The sequence below is a fragment of the Onychomys torridus genome, chromosome 20, assembly GCF_903995425.1.
Source record: "Onychomys torridus chromosome 20, mOncTor1.1, whole genome shotgun sequence".
NCBI classification, from domain to species: domain Eukaryota; kingdom Metazoa; phylum Chordata; class Mammalia; order Rodentia; family Cricetidae; genus Onychomys; species Onychomys torridus.
This window is the reverse complement of record NC_050462.1, coordinates 42968623-42989273: the sequence shown is the minus strand read 5'-3', so window position 1 is coordinate 42989273 and position 20651 is coordinate 42968623. Positions and strand designations below refer to the sequence as shown.

Genomic DNA, 20651 nt, shown 5'->3' with positions numbered 1-20651 from the left:
AATATATTTGCATCATTACATATGGCAAAGAAATAAACGGTTTGAATAATTCATAGCTTATTATGTCACATACTTTTCAGACAAAAACATTCTGTCCTAATTGAGACAGGAAGGTCAAATGGATTTCAGACAGACTCACACTTTCTAGTGGATGGAGTGAGGAGAGTGAAATGAAAATAAAATGATGTTTTTCTGCATACCCAAATTATCTTTATGTTAATACAACAAATGACTCAAGATAGATACTATTATACATGATTAAGAGCTGAAATACATAATTAATCCAGGAAAAGCCAAGTAGTTTCCTTACTTTAGCAGGCTGCCCGGAATGCGATACAGGATTTGTGCACAACATAAAGCAATCCAGTGTCTACACTGAGATTAGACATGGAAATCAATTTGAACACTATATTTAAGTGAGTAATCCAAGGATGCTTTCTAGTCAACATTTCATCTGCTATGTTACATGATACAAATTATATCTTATCTATTCTTGTGCATTTCTAAGTGAAATATTTGACCTTTTATGTAAATATTTAGAAATTCAAGGCACATATTATATTTTCGGCCATCAGAATTCAGATTCACAATAATTAAAGTATTTTCCAGCCACCTGAAGTTACTGATCACCATTGTTTAAGCTATTTCTCATACCTGGAGTGAATTCTACCATCTGTGACACTCTGCTCCAATGCCATCAGAAAATGAGATGGACTGGGTCCTACAAACAGCAGGAACTGATATTCTTGCTGGTATACCAGCCTGAGGTTGCCAGGAGGCCACTCCCTGTGGATGGCAGGTGGCCTCCTTCTCATTGGTTCTTCACCGGACCTTTCATCAATGTGTAATCACTTCTGTGTTCCTTCTTTATTGGATACCATTCACACTAAGGTAAGAAAAGCATTTCAATTACATCAGCTTTATGTTCCTAGTCACCTTCTCACTGTGCAGAGTGAAGGCATGTGAACTTTCAGAAACCAAGTTCAGCTTGCAACAGCCTCATTGTCACCCTCTCTGTTCTGATTGCCACAGGATTCATTTCCATACTTTGTTTTCCTGGTCCCACCAAGGCTGTGTTATACATTTCCCATGTCATTTATCTCGCATCACTCCTTATCCATTCCATATTGTTTTATAACACCCTGTTATTGAATTATAAACTACTTTACCATGGCCTGTCAAATGGTAAATGGACAAAGAAGGGGCATATGCATTGATCAGAAGCAAGACATTGTTTCAGCCTATAGAACATTTAGTCCGCATATCTGGCTGGCATCCTTGCTTACTTCCTGGAGCTGGTAGAAAGTAGTGCAGTCAGAGGGGAGCCTACTCACCTTCTCAGCACAAAGCCTTCAATGTGGATTGCCTCTGAGTCCATCCTTCAGTCTTGGTTCTTTCCTTCTGCAGAAAGATCGTTTGTCCCGTTTGTCTCTTCTGAACTCCTATCCTACTTGATATGGAGCTAATCTTTTTTTTTTTGTTTGTTTGCTGTTGATTTCATTCCCTATCTTTTCTTTATCCTCAGCTCCTCTTCTTTGTCTCTCTCTTATATTCACTCTGTCTCATTTACTCACCATTAGTATGCTGGGGTATTTGGGGGGAAATTCCCTGTAGTTTAGGTCCAACTAGGATAACCCTCAAGTTATCCATTTTGGGTAAGTATCTGGAAGAAATAATCTGCATTTATAATTTAAGTCCGCAATGGAGTTAGATGTCTTTATATTTTATTTTTACTCATGCAATTCTGAGAAGTGGGATGTAGTGAAGAGAAGTTGTAGAACAAGTAAGAGTTAAATTTATAGCAGGAAGTAAGAAGTTAGATGACCTGGAACACTTAAAGTCGCCTTAATGTAATTCGAGGGAGGTGGTGCCCCAGATCTGGCTACACTGTGATCTGGCACGTGACCCAGAAAACTAGGACCAGAGTTCAGATTTTTAAAAATGCAGATTATATGTTTAGAGCTGGGTGTTTTGTAGTTAAGGACAGGAAAGAGAGATGGAGGCCTCCATAGCGGCAGGATGGGGAAATAGGTGTTTTCCTTGGATAAACTGTCCTTTAGACTGCAGAGTCTGCTGTATCTGCATGGAACTACAAAGTGTCTGGTTTCAGGAGCAGCTGCTTTGCTTCTATAAACTCTGCAGGTCTGGCATCAGGGGCAGCCATGTTTCATTTGCAGTCCCCAACTAACTGACTTCTGGGAACTTCCGGCTCAGTTTCAGGGCCTTTGCATTTGGGGATGTAGTTCTTTGAGAATCTGCACCCTGGAGAAGATGTGCCTCAGTCCCCCAACTATGAGGAGTTCGGTTCTGCCCACAGCTGGGATGTGCTGGGGAGAGCTCTGTCTGGCTCCCGAGTTTGCAGCCCAGCCAATGTCCCGCACTGCTAAGCAGGAACTTGTCTCCTGACCCTGGCAGTGAGATAATAAATGCAGATTGCTTCCAAAGCTGTTATTCCATCCCATTTTCTAAAATATTTCAACAGACTCGCAGATAAATCAGAACAGAATATACAGCATGACTTATAAGGGTCTGTATGGAGTGGGCTTCACCCCTCCAGCCTTCTCTTGGCCTGGCCTATAGTCTTATTGCATCTGTTAAGAGTTTTTCGAAACTTTCTCAGCCAGTCCCTTCACGGTTTACACTCTGCTCTCCTTTGCTCTCTCAGCGCTGTCCCTCAAATAGCAGCCTCAACCATCTCTCCTGTGAATCACTGTAGTATCCTTCTCCCTGATCCCCTGGTCTGTGAGCCTTCCCCCGCCCCCCATCACACTCTGTGCCTGACAGAATGCTAAGACTGGAACGATTAAGCCCCGAATCTATAATGAATCTATACAGCTCAGAACTTCACGGGGTCTACTGTTCTCTTTGGCCTTTTACTTTGGTAAAAAAAAAAAAAAAAAAAACAGTCTTCCAAATAGCTTCAAAGGGCTGGCGTGGTCTTCCCTGCAATTACATCTCAGATCTCATTGACTTCTCCTTTCCCACAGTTCACTGGGCTCCAGCCTGCATCGTTTTCCATCCCTCTCTCAGATTATTCTACCAGAGAGCACAGCTGTCATGCCTGTCTGCAATGCTCTTCCTACAGGAGATGACATATGGCTCACACCTCACTTCTTTCCGGTCATTCTAATGAAAGCTTGCCCAGTTTGTCTTGCTTCAACCATGCTATTCTAGACTCAAAAACCCCCATTTCAACTTTAGCCTAATGAGTTTGCTCCCTTGTAGTTACCATGATCGTTTATCCTACAGGTATAGGTTCCCTGATGAACAGAGTACAAAATCCTGGGCACAAACTGTTTTCTTCTTCCCGTGTATTCTTTGTGCTCCCAGCAGTGACAGCTGCATTACAGGAAGTGAATGAACACAAAAACCATCGATGACTTGCTTTTCTGAGCCATCATCTATTCTGTCTTTTCCCTTCCTCAACCCCACAAAACCCAAGCCTTGTGGTCCTAATTAGCTCTTATTTTATCCTTACACACTTACAATAGATGATGCCTCCCATGAAACTGTGTTTGTAGCCTAGTTACACTGTAAATATGTTTAACTACCACTATGTGATGGGACTATTAGTTTCAACTGCTGGATGCAAAATCCCCAATATAAAGAAGCCCCAATATAAAGTAATCCTCTATGACTAATACATACCTGCATTAAAATATGTGCTTAGCTGGGCAGTGGTGGTGCATGCTTTAATCCCAGCACTCAGGAGGCACAGGCAGGCAGATCTCTGTGAGTTCGAGGCCAGCCTGGGCTACTAAGTGAGTCCCAGGAAAGGCGCAAAGCTACACAGAGAAACCCTGTCTTGAAAAAAACAAAAACAAAACAAAACAAAAAAAACCAATGTGTGCTGTACAGGGATTTGGCATTAGTATTAAACAACAGAAAATATAAGCAAACAAGGGAATCTGTTCTTCCCTGTGTGCTGATATTCATCCTGTGTTATCTGGTCCAATCTCAAGTTCCTTGATCATATTTGTTGACTGAAGCATTGATTTACTCCATCCTCTTTCAAGGATGGTTATATAAAAAGGAGGAATGACCTTGCAGTGCAGCTGTATTTTGTGAAGCTACTTGAATGCCTTCATCACTAGGAAAAAGTATGGGTTACTGTTTTTGAGTGTAACAATTACATTTGAGAGTAAAGGATTTAGTTCTGAGGAAAGTAGCCAAGTTAAGAGCAAAGCATGAGATAGGGCCTTTATTTCAGCTGAGTGGGCTTAGGGAAATATACAGAAACCTCAATAATACCTGGCTTCTTGCTGTCACCTATGAAACACTGGTGTCTAAAAGTCTGTCCTGAGTATCTGCATATGAAAATTAGAAGCAACTTGAAAGTAGAAAATGATGCTCTTCAAGTTTAAGCATAAGTTCTTTTTAGAGAAAAATGAAGAAAGTACGTATGTAAACTTAGTTTATATCCATATATATTTTCTATGAAATTATGTGATGAACTGTGAAATTATGAGTAATTTTATTATAATATTTTTCTTTCAAAACTATTTATTTTAGGGACCAGAAGGATGGCTCAATGTGTACATCCACTTCCTGTGAAAGCCTGATGAGTTGAATTTAATTCCTAGAACTAACAATGGAAGGGGGAACTGACTTCCAAATTTTTCCTCTGACTGAACACATACGACAAGGCACAAGCCCCCACCTCCTCTTGTGTGTGTACACAAGTACACACACACACACACACACACACACACACACACACACACATACACAGACAGACATTAACACCTAATAATTCATAAAATATATTTAAAACCAGTTTATTCTTCTCTGCTTTGATTCTAAATATTTTCCCATGAGTAATTTATTGATTTCTTTTCACACAAAGATTCTGTGACAATTGACAATGCATTTAAAGTGAGAAGGTTAGCTGTGTGTGCCCCACATCCATCCCTCATTGGTGAAGCAGCAAAGTGTGGAGATGCTGGGTGAACCTCAACTCCTCCGTTACTGGTCTCTGTCAAAAATCTTCGCATTAAAATCTATGGCACAGCAGAAGGGAGACCTTTGATGCTATTTAAGTTTCCTATGATAGAAATGTCTTCATGCCTGCAGCATTATATCAACATCATAATGATTTAAATATATCATTTAACCGTTAGCTAGTCCATAAAACATTTAAATAATCGAATAGTTCTATTTATACTGGCCTTCATATTCTTTATTCCAGTGCAACAGGGACATAATTGATGAAAATTGGCATCAATAGATACTTGAGTATGAGGAGTACATATGCTTACAAATCATATTTTTAATGTTTCAGTTTTCTGAACAAAGGATATTTTGAGGCCTTTACTGTTCAGTCTATTCTTTAAGCTTTATGAGCTTGCCCTGAATATATTATAGACACTTATTTGAAATAGCACAATCCAGCATCCTTTCAGAGCTTTATTTTCTTGAACAGGATTTATTTACTTCCATGTTGTCAGTTTGATGATGGTTCATGGTGCGTCCCGTAAGGACATCCATCCAACACGGTGACATATTAGGAGGGAAAGGACATGAGATTTAGTGGTTATGGCAAGAGGAGGCCGAAATAAACAAGTCTTCTTTTTAATTCTATAATCATAGTTAAAGCTTCAACCTCCTTGCAGTATTTTTTTTTTTTTTCATAATGTCACGAGGCTTCACAAACCAAAGAACCATAATGTGTGGTTTCTCCTTACAACCTAATGAAAGACATATGGAGAAGATAGAAAAGAAATAACTCTTGTTGTGGGAAATAAAACCCAACTTCTTGGTGGTGGGAAGTGGGTAGCTTAATTGTATTTTTATTTTGCCTTGAGTCAGCCTGCCCATTCTCCAATTGATAACAGCCTGAGTCATTTATGTACTAAGTGAATGAGCTGTTGTTTAGTAGATACTCTGCAGTAAACTTGAACCCCATCGTTAGCCCAACTGAGACTAAGAAATGGTCAGTATGCAAAAGGTAAGAACCAGGCTTGCCAAGAACTGCAGTAATCAGAGACCCAGGCTGAGTACATGCTTCTTAAGACTCACAACAATGTTTTTCCCTTGAAAGAGTAAAGTTAGATGAGAAACTTGCTGGAGAAAAAAAACTTACACATCAAGGAAAGCATCACCAACTCTCTACTTTCCACAATAAAAAATATAATAAAAAGAATGTGTTCTCTGAAAATCTTAAGAGGACTTGATCTACATTTTGACTTTGAATTAGCTTGAGGCCCCTAGGTCAAAGGAGTGCTATCCATTAATGTTAGATATTTTATAGGCCTCATTACTAATGTTTAAAATTATGACATCGCCTTATTACCAGGAATCGTGATTTATAAATGACAGTGGTGTAAAAGTGTCACTAATTCATGATTTTAGAGAGCTGAGCTCATAGAAATATTCTCTGATATGTTTTATGAAAGTAGAAAACCTCAAGCCCTTTAATTAATACCCTGCCCTAGAAAATCATCTTTAGGGAAGAATACAGAAAAATACTTTAAGATATCCAATAATAGCTTGACATCCCTTTTATTTCAGAAGGAATCATTTGTTATTAATAATGGTAAGCAGAATTTGGGGACGTTTTATGAGTGCATCATTCTTTGAACTTGTCAGTTGGCTTTATGTTATAGAGAAGAGGGTGATGGGGTGAACCAAGCTTGCAGGCATATATAACATTATGGAAGGTGAGGCATCTACGACGCTTCATCAGACAAGCCATTTTATTTTGTCATTGAGTCATAGCAAAGTCATTGCTAGCTGAGGAATTATTGCAAAGCTACCATTTGCTATCTGAGGTCTAGTGAAACTGTTTAACATATAAATGTTACCAGCAGCTGGTGTCATCATGTCATTTAAGGGAAATGGAGGCGAAAATATGAAAACTTAAGGAATGGATTGTGTATTTTTAGAATTTTCGTCTGCAATATTAGAAATACTGTGTTTGGATTTTTTTTATTACTTGGTGTTATTGATGATTATTGTTACAGCCACAGATTAAACATACTTTCTCTTCGCCAACTCCTATCCAACTCTATTACCCAATTTTTCATTGTGGCCTAAACTACTTCAAGAGTGGGTTATATGGCACTTGCTGTTAGGCCTGGTGAAATGATCTCAATCTCTAGGCCCCCCTTGGTGGTAGAAGAGAATCAGTTCCTTCAGGTTTTCCCCTGATTCCCAAGTATGCATTGTAGTACATGTGCATACACACTCTCACATGAACACATACACATAAAGCTAATAAGTTTTTTTTTTAAACATTTTCTACTTTTTGAACATAACGATGTCAAAAAAATTAGTACATTAAATTGTTAGACATGAAATCATAGACACTAAAAGATTTGGGTAATATTTTCTCAATACCTTGACAGCCAAAGACACCGAATAAACACAAAGTGCCAATAAATGATTTCTCCAAGACTTTATGCGCTTTAACACTGTAAGAGAATTTATTATATTTGCTCACAGAAAAACTTATCCCATGAGATTTTCATTAATTCAAAATAATGTAATAAACACTGAAAGTGGGAATGATACAAGCCTGTAATTCTAGGTCTTAGGAGAGAGAGGCAGAAGTCTCAAGATTACAAGGCTATCGCTGCCTGCATAGCAAGTTCAAAGCCATTCTGGGCTACATGAGATGCTCTCAAAATAAAGGTAAACAAATAACTAAATAAACACATACAGGCAGATGAAGAGCCAAGTGCCAGGATAAATAGAAAAAAACAATTCTGAAACTCCTCCAGGTGGAGAAGCACGCATACGGTGTGGGGAGCCCCACTCTTGGTGAGTGGAAGTTTTTATCTACCAGAAACATTTTCGTTTCCTCCATAACTCATGGGGTTTCTATGAGGCCTTATTATGTAGGCAGGATTCATTAACAACTCCAGCAGTAAGCTCTCTCCACTCTGAAGAATGGGGAGAATAACAGAAAACTGGCATGTCATCGTGACTTGAGTTTTCTGGTGTCCATTCCCCATCCACAGACCCTTTAGCAGGCATCATTATAACGGAAGAGACTCCACCCAACGGAAGAGGTCTACTAGCAGTCATTGGCAATCATTAGAACAGAAAACACCCTCATTATCTAGGAATTTTCCACGAACTTAGGAACTCTTATAAAAAAAAAATCAACTATCAAAGATTCCCGTTCTAACCTGGAGGCCCAAACTCTAAAGAGTTTTCATCTCAGCAACTGGACAGAGACCCAGCACTACATACACTGCCCTACTCACTTAGAAAACCACTGGGCTTGTGGGCTCTGTGAACAAGCCACTGTGGCGTGAACTCTACAGATATATCTCATAATGTCACACTTTGTTTTGTGTATGGTACAGACCAACAATTCTCTAAACCAATATCTACCCTCCCTCTCTTTCTTCCAGCAGCAAAACATTGTCCCTCTCACCAAGGAACAGTGGAAGGCTACTCACCTTGCCTCAGATTCCCTGACCAATAAGAAAGGAATGAATTTTAGGTCATTGTCTTAATGAATTTCCATCCTTTCATTTCTTCCAGGCCTTTGAGTTATGTGTGTATCATGGATAAGCCAGTTTTGACCACACAAATAAAAGACACACTGGGGATCGCATTGAAATTGCAAGAAAGCAGCTTCCTGACTGGATGTTAGTGATGGATGAGTACACTGACCTTGAACATGTTCCCAAACTTTGTAAAGTGCAGGAAAATGAACTTATTTGCAATCAGGGTAGTAGCCTACACCATACGAGAGAAAATCACCCCATTGCCATTTGCTCCATGATATTTGGTTTATAAGGAGTGTTGTCATAGCCATCAAGAAAAATCATACCACACAGAATCTGCCACAGCATGCATCTCTTCATTTCTGAACTTAATAAAGCTTCTAATTATCATTAAATCATTTTCTTATATCTATATAAAATATTTGCATTAGTGTTTTCTTCCCTGAAGGGATGTGTGTGTGTGTGTGTGTGTGTGTGTGTGTGTGTGTGTGTGTGTTTTAATGAGGTTTACTCAGAACAGGATGAATAACCTTATCAAATACTTGAATAATAAAGTAATATTTCTCAATTTCCAAAGTAATTTAGTCTCATAAATAATTTTAAAGTGGTCAAAGAAGCTTAATGAATTTTATGAAAACTTTTACACATTCCTATAATTTCGTTGAGCGAAGATCTTTTTCTGTTATATTGAGACATAGTAAGCCGCATGGGCCAGCAGTGGTGGCTTTGAACTTTTGATACTCCAGCTTCTGCTCTGCACTGCTAACATTACAAGCCTGTGTGACACCCTCCAGGTTTAGGCAGACCTGAGGACTGAACACAATGTTCCTGGAATGCCAACCTGTCATTCTACCCACTTCGACTCTTCCTCAACCCAACTACCATCATTTTGTTGTTTGGAGTTCATGGAAAACATTTATAGAAGGAAAAACATCTTTCTGCTTTGATCTTTGACACATTGTGTTCCAAATGTAACAGTTGAACAAAGGATAGGTTTTCTTATGATGATACAAACTAACACCATACTGGGAAGAATAACTTTCAAAGTATAGCCTTTTGTAGTCACTGCACTTGGCAACATGAGGAAATGTTTACTTCTCTGTGTAGCACAGTGCCTTGTATTTACAGTATTTATCAGATGTCAAAGAAGAAACCTTAACATAATGTAAGGAGGGTGTTAGCATACAGCTTCCCTAGCACAGGGATACCACTACTATGTTCATGGAGAACATGGATTTCAATTCCATTTCTTCTTAAAAAGCTTCTGGCCATTTTCAGGACTTATGATATAAAGGTAGGTGTTGGTGTGTTAGTTTGGACAGAGATTGAATTCCTCACCTGGTGCTGTCTTGGGGAGGTGTCATATTTTCTGAGTAATGTATTACAGTGTTACATTCTCTCAACACAAGCATACCGGAATATTCATCATCATATCCATTCAACTTTCACAAAGTTACAATAATCTCCTAGCAAGAAGCAGAAAATGTCAAGGGCACAATGTCAGAAATAGCTTTATTTTTATTTCATTTTATGCTTGTCTGTGTGCTGTGTTGCTCTCCTACTCTGTGGGGCTTGGAGATCATACTCAGGTCCTTAGATTGTCAGCAATCACTTTCAGCCACTGAGCCCATAATCTCCTTTGGCCTGAAGGAATTTTAAGGCAAAGGAATTTTGCATATAATTGTGTATTGTCTTTGTTTTTGTAATTCACAGCTAGCCTAGATTGGATGCTTCAATTATACAAGCAGGAGAAGACCTGCAGTATTTATAGTAAGCTATAAAGTAGTAAAATCCCACATTGCTGAGGTCTGTGATCGAGGGACAGAATGCTTTATGGGCCTAAGGTATCCAGTGGTTAGAGATGATCTCAGAGAGGTTACACAGCCATGAAAAAAATGTGGAATCTCTTGGCATAAAACAGACATGTAAGTCCCAAGTTGCTATTTATGATTCTATATAGCAGAATGCTATTCTGGAGTGTTGGTTGGGGGTCATCCTATTTTAGTGATTGGGATTTCAGCTAAGTGAGACTTCAAGAACGCCTTCCACAACAGCTCCATGGGCACAGGTCTGTCTCACTTTCCATGGTGCTGTCTCAGTTTGCTTCTTTCTCTTTGCATTTGGCTGTTGCTCTATGTATTTGATGAAAGTATTAACTGAACCTGGGTGTGTGTCATTATCTATCACAGCTTGACAGAAAAGCCCAGTGAAAATGCTCAAGTTTATATTCCTTTCCTCCAAAGTAAAAAGAATCTCTTCAGGAAATTTTGTGTGTGAGTGTGTGTGTGTGTGTGTGTGTGTGTGTGTGTGTGTGTGTTTATTGGTTTTTTTTGTTTGTTTGTTGTTGTTCTTTTTGAGAAAAGATCACATGTAGCTCATGCTTGGCCCAAACTTGCTTTTTAGCTAAGAATGGCTTTGTATAGCTGATTCTCTTGCCTTCACCTCCTGAGTACTAGGATTAGAGGTGTCCTCTACCATGCCTAGATTATTAGGTGCCAGGAAATGAACCCAGGGCATTGCAGATGCTGAATCCCTGACTTCTGTCTTCTTTACAGTATCTTTTTAAAAGTGATCCAACAAATGGAATAAGTTGCCTTTTTTTTCTGAGTTCCATGAACTCTTGTAACTAATTAGAACCTGAGAAGGGGATCCCATGGCCATGATGTACAGCTAGTCAGCCTGATGATAGAACACAGCTTATACTTCCAACTGAACTGTCTAAACTGTAGGCTTGGCCACTCCTTCAGGCAAGCAATGTCAGAATGAGATTGAATTCAGTGTGTGGATAAACAGCTTCATACATCTATAGTAAAAAGTGTTCTGTATGAACTGAATCCAAGAAGGACAAATGGTGTTTTGTTTATTCTCCCTTTAAAGGGGTCAGGAAGACACAGAGAAAGCCAGAAAGAAGAATCTACCTACCTTGAAATTCTGTGTCCTTCCACATATAAATCAAAGTACCAAATTGCATAACCACATTACTAATTACATAAACCTGTAGAGATGAATAGCCAATGACCCATACTATTTAAATACTTTGCATCAAAGACTAACAAATTTAATTCTGAAAGCAGTCCTGTTCTGGATCCTGGATCCACTGCTCTCATGAATAGCAGGACTAAGCAGAGACTGAATACAGAGGCACACAAGATTCAGCTACAGGCATGGCTCTCTGCCTCTGGATGTACATGCTTTACCGTACTGTTTCTCATGTTGAGTTTTTGATGGATGGCAGGGCTCTTAACTTAATTGGATCATCTTTTTATGCTTACTTACACTGAAGCCAAATCTAACAGCAACTTTTGTAACAGAAGTGGAGTAATGAGGACTTGGGTCTTTGATAATTAACTTTAATTTTTTTTTCATTAAAGAAGGAAGAATGAGGGATGACACTTCCCTCACCTAGATCACCAGAGAACTGTACCATGTGAAGTCAGTATTCCTTGGTGCAATCTTTCTGTAACATTTTGTGTCAGAATTCTGTGTCATTACTCTTGGCTTACAAAAACCATCACTCAAAGTGTATCTTCTATGACAGACTCTGCTCTTCTATGGTGTAAACATATCAAGGGTCTTAGTTACTTGCTGTTCTTTGTGAGAAACATTGCTTTCGGCTCTCAATGAAACCTAAATACTTACTGGTTTGTGATTTCTTCACAACCCTTCACACTTCTTACTGTACCACACACCCATGTGACCTGTCCTGGCATTCACTGTGTCTAGATAGCTTCAAGTGGACTATCACCTATGACTAGACTGGCATTGTCCTGAAGATCCTAAAGATAGTCATACTAGCACCTGCATTATAAATGGGATTTAAAAGTGCTTCCACTCACCTCATAGCTCACAATTCAGCACAAAGAGTCAAATCAAACAAGGAAGCAAGGGAGACAGTTTTGGACTAATGCAGCAATGTCTTTGAACAACAAAGAGTCAGATTCCCAAATGAGTCAATGACTAGCTACATTGACAGCTCTCAGGCACTTTGAGGATGGTTCCAAGTTGGGTTAAATACCTGACTAATGTCTGTAGTCTGCAAATGCACTCAAGGACCCTATTTAGAAGGTATTTTTCATTGTAAAGTTAGTAGATACAGAAGAATAGCATTTCTGATTGTTTCTAATATCAACTTACCCATATATATATTCCAGAGCCTGAATTAGTTGGTTAAATATAGGCTATGTAACAAATAGTACTAACAAATTCAGCATATTGGTGGTTCTTGATTTAAAAATAGATTTTGCACCCCAAGATGGCTCAGAGAGTAATGGAATTTTCACCTAGCCTGACTGATCTGAGTTCTGTCAATCCCTAGAAATCACTTGGTAGAAGGAAAAGCCTGTTCCCACAGTTGTTCTTTGAACTCCACAATCTCTCTGTCACACACACACACACACACACACACACACACACACACACACATACTCACACACACTCTCTCTCTCACACACATACACACACACTCAGAAATATACCTACAGCTGCATATACAGAAACACACATTCACACACATACTGAATGAATGTAAAAATTGAAAATAAGTTTCCAAATATAAAATGTAAAGTTGGGTTTTTTCCCACAGCACTATTAACTTAATGTAAATCTCTAAATTACTCAAACCCCATTGCACAAGCATGGATATTCTCACTAGATGTCCCTAATTCTAGATCTCTCTTCCCTGTTATACACTCTGCAGCCAAGGCAAATGATTGAGCATAGTTTGTTTGTTTGTTTGTTTGTTTGTTTGTTTTCCTCGGCATTGCTTGAGCAACAACATTCCTTTTTAGAGATGCAAGGGAAAACTCTGCCCCTGAACTCTTCAACAGGTCCAAACATTTTATCTTACTAAGTGAAATATTCCCTCACATGACAACTCCAAACAGATAGATATTGTAAGCAGGAACATGTTTTTCTCACACTAACAAGTAATTTCTAAATAAAACAGAGGTGCAGGGGAGTTTTTGTAGGTCTCAAATCTTGGCTGCCTTTTCTGGTTTAATCTTCAGTGCATGAGCAATTAAAGTCTCACAGGTTTCCATGATTTCTTCTGTGCTTCTTTGTTTAATTCATTATTGTGCTTCCTTATGAAAATTATCAAATACTCTTGTTTCTGTTCTCTTTGCTTCTCCACCATTCCATCTCCCAAACCCAATCAACACTGATTGATGCATATTCCTCTCAGGAACCAAATGCCTTTTTAAATGCTCTTTCAGTTCTTTCCCCAAGGATATCAGTTACAACCGTGGCGAACACAGCCCAAATTGTCAGACCAGTTATTTGAGGGATTCTGTGTCTTTGAAATAATATTAGAACCTTATGGAAAAGGTGAATGTTGAAAAATTATAATTTTTGAAATTGAATTTCAGAGTGGGGAAAGGTAGTCAATGATTATCTAAAGAATGGGGTATTTAGTCACTCAAAAATGAATATCATGGATCACTTCCTAGATTAAAACCTAGCAAATGGTCCCAGAAAAAAATATAATCTTAAGTATTGGGGCTATTTTTTCCTACTCAAAAGAAAGCATTTAATGTCCTTGAGACAAAACTAATAACTACATATTATTTGGTCCCCAGTCAACAGTAAGTTGACAAACAAAACTGTTTCACTGTACAAACTAGTTCTTTGAATGTATTTGTTCAGCAATGTGCTCTAGAATAACATTGAACATACACAGCCAACATCTCTTTGTCTTCTATTTTACACACTTAAAAATCTGCCTAAAATGCTTTAAAGAGAATGAACCATTGATGAGAAAATGAATCATTTCAAAAATATAACTAAGATTCCCTATTAAACATATCTTTCTTCGTCAAAATAAAGCTTTGAAGTCTACTTAAACTAGGCTTCCTAAACTATAAACATTCCAGTACAAGAAAGGATATCAGTTTACCTCAATCAGTAGGTTGATACTTATTTGTGGTTTTCAAAGATGACTGCACCTTTATATAATGTTACATTTAACATGTAGGTAATTCTTATGTTATTCAGTTGTACCTAAAGTTTGCTTGTCCATTGAGAAGATAGCTGTGCAGCATTTGAAGGGAGCTTGGAAAATGCCCATACTGAAGTGTAGGAAGTACAGCAATTCTCCTAAATGTAGGTCTAATGTGAGCCATGAACTTGACCTGTGAGAATCAACAAGTTTGGGTGAACCAACAGGTAATTATAGGCTGTACATTGAGAGGTAGAGGTGGCAATCACACAGAAAATCTCACAGAAATTACAGATTTCTGACACAGGATACCATACATTTTACAAAGAACACTAAGAGGAATTATGGGAGCAAAGGTAATGTTTAGTCTATGTTTCTACAGAATAAAAGACTAGTATGATCAATACTTTGAAGAAAACAGCCGATATTTCATCAGTTCTACAAAACGTATATATGTCTCATATCTCCTCATCTGTTTTCCATTTTATTTCATCTTAGATGTTTCTTTTTCAGCAATTGTACAAGAACCTCACATCGGGGGTGGGGGGGGTGGGGGGGGTTAGGGTTAAGCCATTGTTAAAAATAGGCTAATGATGTTTCCTCACTTGCTGGCAAGAAAGTTGCAGGTTCTAAATGATCACATTTGCAAGTTGATACAGAAGTTACCAAGCTGTATGTACTTAAGTGCAGTCTCTGGGCACTGCCAAAAGCCTTGCAAAAGACATGGAAGTGAGTGAAATGGAGGCCGTAGAGACAACAACACAAAAGCACCACATGGGTTCAGTTTGAGGAGAAAAATGTCAGAGAACAAAAATAAGACTATGAAGTTGGTTAAAAAAATTACATGGACTATCCTGAGGTGGTGGGTACAGTGCTTGATATACAAGCCTTAGGACCTTAGTGTGGGTCCCCAGCACCCACATTAAAGCTGGGTATGGTAATGCATGTATGCAAACTCAGCAATAGAAGATGGAGGGGGGCAGAGCTCAAGGCTTCACTGCCCAGCCAGGCTAGAAGAAAGGGCAAACTTCATCTCCTGTGAGAGAACAAAGATGAAAAGTGGCTGAGGAAAGAAACCATGTAGACTTCTTTTTACACCTGACACATAAGTACACCCACAGACAGACAGACAGACAGACAAACTGACTAACAGACAGATATAGACACACATACACTATAAAAATCATAATTATATTCAACTGCAAAACATTCTTTTATTCTAAAGAAGCTGTAGTATACTCATCACCCTTTGGACATTGTGCATTCCTCTGTGTGTGTGGAGTGTGTGTTGTGAGTGTGTGTGAGTGTGGGTACAAGTTAATATGGACTTTTGGTGGCACTGTGCTCACATGGAAGACAGAGGACAATCTTGATTGTTGGTCTATACATTCCACCTTGTTTGGAACAAGATTTCATGGTATTTTCTGCTCTAAGGCCATGCCAGCTGACCTGTAAGCATCTCAAGTCTCCTCTCTTTGTTTCCCATCTCCTTCTTGGAGTGCTAGGATTGCTGACACTTGTGGTGGTATTGTGTTCCCCAAAATATTGTGCACCCTAATAAATTTATCTGGGGTCAGAGAACAGAACAGCCACTAGATACAGAGGCCTGAAAATGGTGGCACTCATGCCTTTAATCCTAGCATTCCAGGGGCAGAAATCCCCTGGATCTCTGTAAATTCAAGACCACATTGGAAACAGCCAGGCATAGTGACACAAGCCTTTAATCCCAGGGAGTGACGGAAGAAAGAGAAAGGTATATAAGGCATGAAGAACAGAAACTAGAAGCATTTGGCTGGTTTAGCATTTTGGCTGGTTAAGTTTTTAGGCTTCTAGCAACAGTTCAGCTGAAATTCATTCTGGATGAGGACTCAGAGGCTTTCAGTCTGAGGAAATAAGACCAGCTGCGAGGTGAGGTAGCTGTGGCTTATTCTGTCTCTCTGATCTTCTAGCATTCACCCCAATAACTGGCCTCAGGTTTGATTTTATTAATTAGACCTTTTAAGATTCCTGCTATAGACACTCATGCTGTATGTCCACCTCAGATGTGGAATCTTGGGAAGTGAAATCATAAAGTCCTCACACTTGTACACTAAGCACATTTACAATTGGCCCATCTCCCCATTCCTCTTTGCACGTTCTTTTTCTAAAGTTTACACTATATTTTTAAAACTATAGATTTAGTTGTTAATCTACTACTGTGTACCCAGAGGATAAAATATTTGAATTATTAGTAGTCCAGATATTAAAATAGAACTCAGTTGAAGAGGCAAGTGTACAAATTTAAAATGAACACCACACACAAGTTCCAGCTTTCTGTTTAATAAACTTTCAGATGTAAAATAATGAAATGTCATTATAGAGCCACATCCTTATTTTGTCATGAAAAACCACTGTGAGCCTATACTACACTTGTTCCACAACTACTAAATATTTAGAAGCAATAATGATTGACCAGAAGTTATAGACACAAATTATATATATATATATATATATATATATATATATATATATATATTACTTTCATGTTATTTATATTCAAATAGAAGTCAAACCATGCTCTGTGGAAGCACACAGTGAATGGGTGCTTTAGGGTGTTCTTTGGCATAATTATTAAAAAATACTCAAAATTTAGCTCATTTATTCAAATTATATATATTCCTACACCTAGTAGTTAATATAAAGTGTGGTATGCTAATAATTTATATATGAAAATGCTTTAATGGTATATAAGAAACACTTGGATCATTGACACTTGAAATTCCAATTTAGAGACTAGGAATAAAAGTCTGTGATGAGCTTGAAATGTGCAAGATCTTGGACTCAATCCTCTGCACACCAGAAGAGAATCTAAAACCAAGAACCTACATTTCAGACACAATTTTGCATAATAATATTTCTTAGTGTTTTTTCTTTATATTATTTTATTTTATTTTATTTGCATGAGTGTTTTGCATGCATGCATAGATGTATATCATGTGTATGATTTGTGCCTGAAGAGGTAAGAAGCATACTAAGATCCCTTGGAACTGGAGTTAAGGATGATTGTGAGCCACCATGTGGTTGCTAGGAACCCAACCCAGGTTCCTTGCAAGAGCAACAAGTGCTCTTAACCATGGAGCCCTCTCTTCTTCCCCTCACAGTGCTGTTTTTTAACTGTTGGCAATAGATTTCAAATGTGAACAAACACCCTGTGCCCAACCAAGGAAAAGTTGCAATGTCTAGGATATCGAGGCAGCCATTATCATGTGTGTGATGGAATGCTAGTAGCAGCTATTGAATAGCACACAAAGGCGTGGATAAGTATTATTAAGGAACAACAGTTTCTGCTAGTCTCAAAAAAAAAAAATACACACGTCAAAATGTGAAATGTCACCTACTGCTGAGGAACCTTGGTTCAAAATACAAGCTGCAAACACCAAATTGATTTAATGTAATCCATTTCTTTAATTATATCTTCAGTGGCACAAACCAGATTGAAAAGAGTGAATATCATTCTTTAATGTATCAGAATTTCCTTTAGTTCATCTTTTTCTAGTGTACAAATAAGAATATGGTGACTGATGTGTGCATTCTCTGTTTATATGAAATCCAAGATCTAGCAAAAACCGGCTCCTATTGACTCTGTGAGTATACACAACATTTTCTTAAATTATATTATTTTAAAAATGAGAATTTTTTTATATTCACCAGCTAAGTAGATTTTTATTATCCAGTTCTTACTAGAAAAAATAAGATCAGTGTGATAGAGCAAAGAAAATATACAACTGAATTAGGAAATACTTTATTTGTGAGAAGATACTTTGCAAATTCCCATTAGTTTAGACACAAACAAAGGGCTATAAACATGATAACAAAGAACATCGAAACTTCTGGTCAGAATTTTCTTAGTGGTAAATTTTTTTAGCTGTCCCTAATTGTGTTTTGCTTAAGGGGACCCTGGAATTTGGCATCTGATTCCACCACTCATAATTTATATTTCATAATTTTCACCCATATGTTCTCTGTCACCCAAACAGAGGAATACATACAGAAGAAGTTGAGCTTTCCTTTTACAAGCCAATGGTGAGAAATAATATACACCTACAAGGGCTCAGTGGAAAGTTTGGCGACAGAGTTTTGTCATGGGATATCTGGGTTAATGACGCATAACATCTTAGCATCACGGTTGGGATTTTCCAGCAAGATTTAAAAATCTATTTCAAGCACTATTTTGATGATAGTGATAAAGAATGATATAAGCAGATGTTATGAGCTAACAGAACAGAAAGGTACTTGTAGGGTGAGAACCACTCCAATTATGGATGTTGGAACAATTTCTAGAGCATCAGTGGTTCTCAACCTGAGGATTGAGACCCCTTTGAGGGTCTAATGACCTTTTCACAGGGGTCACATATCAGATCTCCTGCGTATCAGATATTTACATTATTATTTATAGCAGTAGCAAATTTAGGAAGTAGCAACGAAAATAATGTTGTGGTGGTCACCACAACATGAGCACCTATATTAAAGGGTTGCAGCGTTAGAAAGGTTGAGAACTGCTGCTCTAGAGTGAAGTAGAACACAAGACAGCAAACACCTTCCTCACCACAGTGTGAAAAACACTTGGAGAAAAGAAGCAAAACAAAGGATGTTTCACAGTGTAGGTGTACAATACAAACACCCCCAAATCTAGCAATGCGTAAATGCGGTCAAAAGTGCCCTTTCCAATTTTTTTTCTTTTCTTTTTTCTTTTTAAAAATATGCAACACTTCACAAATTTGCATGTCATCCTTGTGCAGGGGCCATGATAATCTTCTCTGTATCGTTCCAATTTTAGCATATGTGCTGCCGAAGCGAGAGCCCTTTCCAATTTTGAGACACCACAAACAAAAAGAAACAGAGAACACTGAGGAAGTCCTTAGACAACAGAAGACAATAGTCCGTGGGTAGAAGTGCTAGTGCAATACAGTGGCATGATGGGTAACATGATGACAGCAGAAGTAGGACCATCTCAGGCAGATAGGGCAGGACCTCAAAAACAAGCCATTTTGTTCTGCCTTTCATAAGAGGCAAGAAATGCCAGAAATGTGTGAGCCAGAGGCACAGGTTCACATCAGTGGGGTTTTGCTTGCTTCTTTCTTCTCCTTTTGCACAACAGCCTAATGAGCACAACTGCCTGGAAGCTCTGTGTGATCCAGTACATCATCCATCCTTGAAGGTAAGAGCTGGAAGTAGGCTAGTCCTTGGTGCAGGGAGACAAATGGACAGTTTATAAAGATATGCCACACTGGCCAGCCCATTCCCCGTATCACAGCCTAGTCATTTCAAAAAGCAATTTACTCCCTTAGTAAAATAATCATATTTTACCATAAGGCAAATCCCCTAGCGACAACCTGTTTTACATCTCACACCTCTATTATACCTGGGAGCCCCAATTTTTCCGGCAGCTCTCTTATAGTACCACTCACATGTAGGAGTTACTGTTTCTCTCTACAATAAATGTTTCTTCCTTATGCTTTCTTATGATAATAAAATTCTTCCTTTTACTCACCTCCCTTTTTTATCCATGGAACAAATTCTTTGAGTTAGTGAGACAAGTACAGCAACCCTTTGAGTCACTGAGGATTATATTAGCGTACAGTCTCCCAGCCCTGGGCCCAAGCTATCCAGGATAAGAAAGTGTCTGTTGTTCTCATGAATCCCATCCCATTCCCCACATTTTGAAAAAAATATATATATATATTTGCACAATACTGGTAGAATTGTATTCTAACACAGCAATTGGGAAAACTTTTCTAGAGTTCTCCTTAAAACTTCCTCTAAGGAAGAGTCCCAGATCAGTTTCTTCTACCTCCCCAGAGCTGGAACTAAAGGCATTCACCACCACTGACCCACCAAGATAGGTTTTCTTTCTCAAATGGTCAGCCCTAAAAGCATAGGCAGACAGCAACACTAAATGGACTTACCAGGCTGTGCATAGAGCTATTTCTATGGATACCAATAATAAACACAGAAAAAAAAGAGGGAACTGGGAGACAGGAAAAGTTAGATTAAGAGGTAGGATTCCAGTGATGTACATACAGTGTGCACCTGTGTGAAACTCTCATATTGTTTTAAAAATGTCTTAAAATTGATTGACTGAGACCTAATAGTGAGAGTTTGGAGGATAAATTATACACACACACACACACACACACACACACACACACACATATACATATATGTATGTGTTTATGTGTACACATATACATATATACATTTTTGTTAATGTTAATATG

The 20651-nt window shown here is 38.4% G+C and overlaps 1 non-coding gene across 1 annotated transcript; it reads right to left on the bottom strand.

Moving 5' to 3' along the window:
* Window positions 1-19127: 19127 nt before the first annotated feature.
* LOC118571281 lies at window positions 19128-19236 on the bottom strand. The gene has a single exon (XR_004943319.1). It is a non-coding gene; the product is annotated as a U6 spliceosomal RNA (small nuclear RNA).
* Between the last annotated feature and the right edge of the window lie 1415 nt (window positions 19237-20651).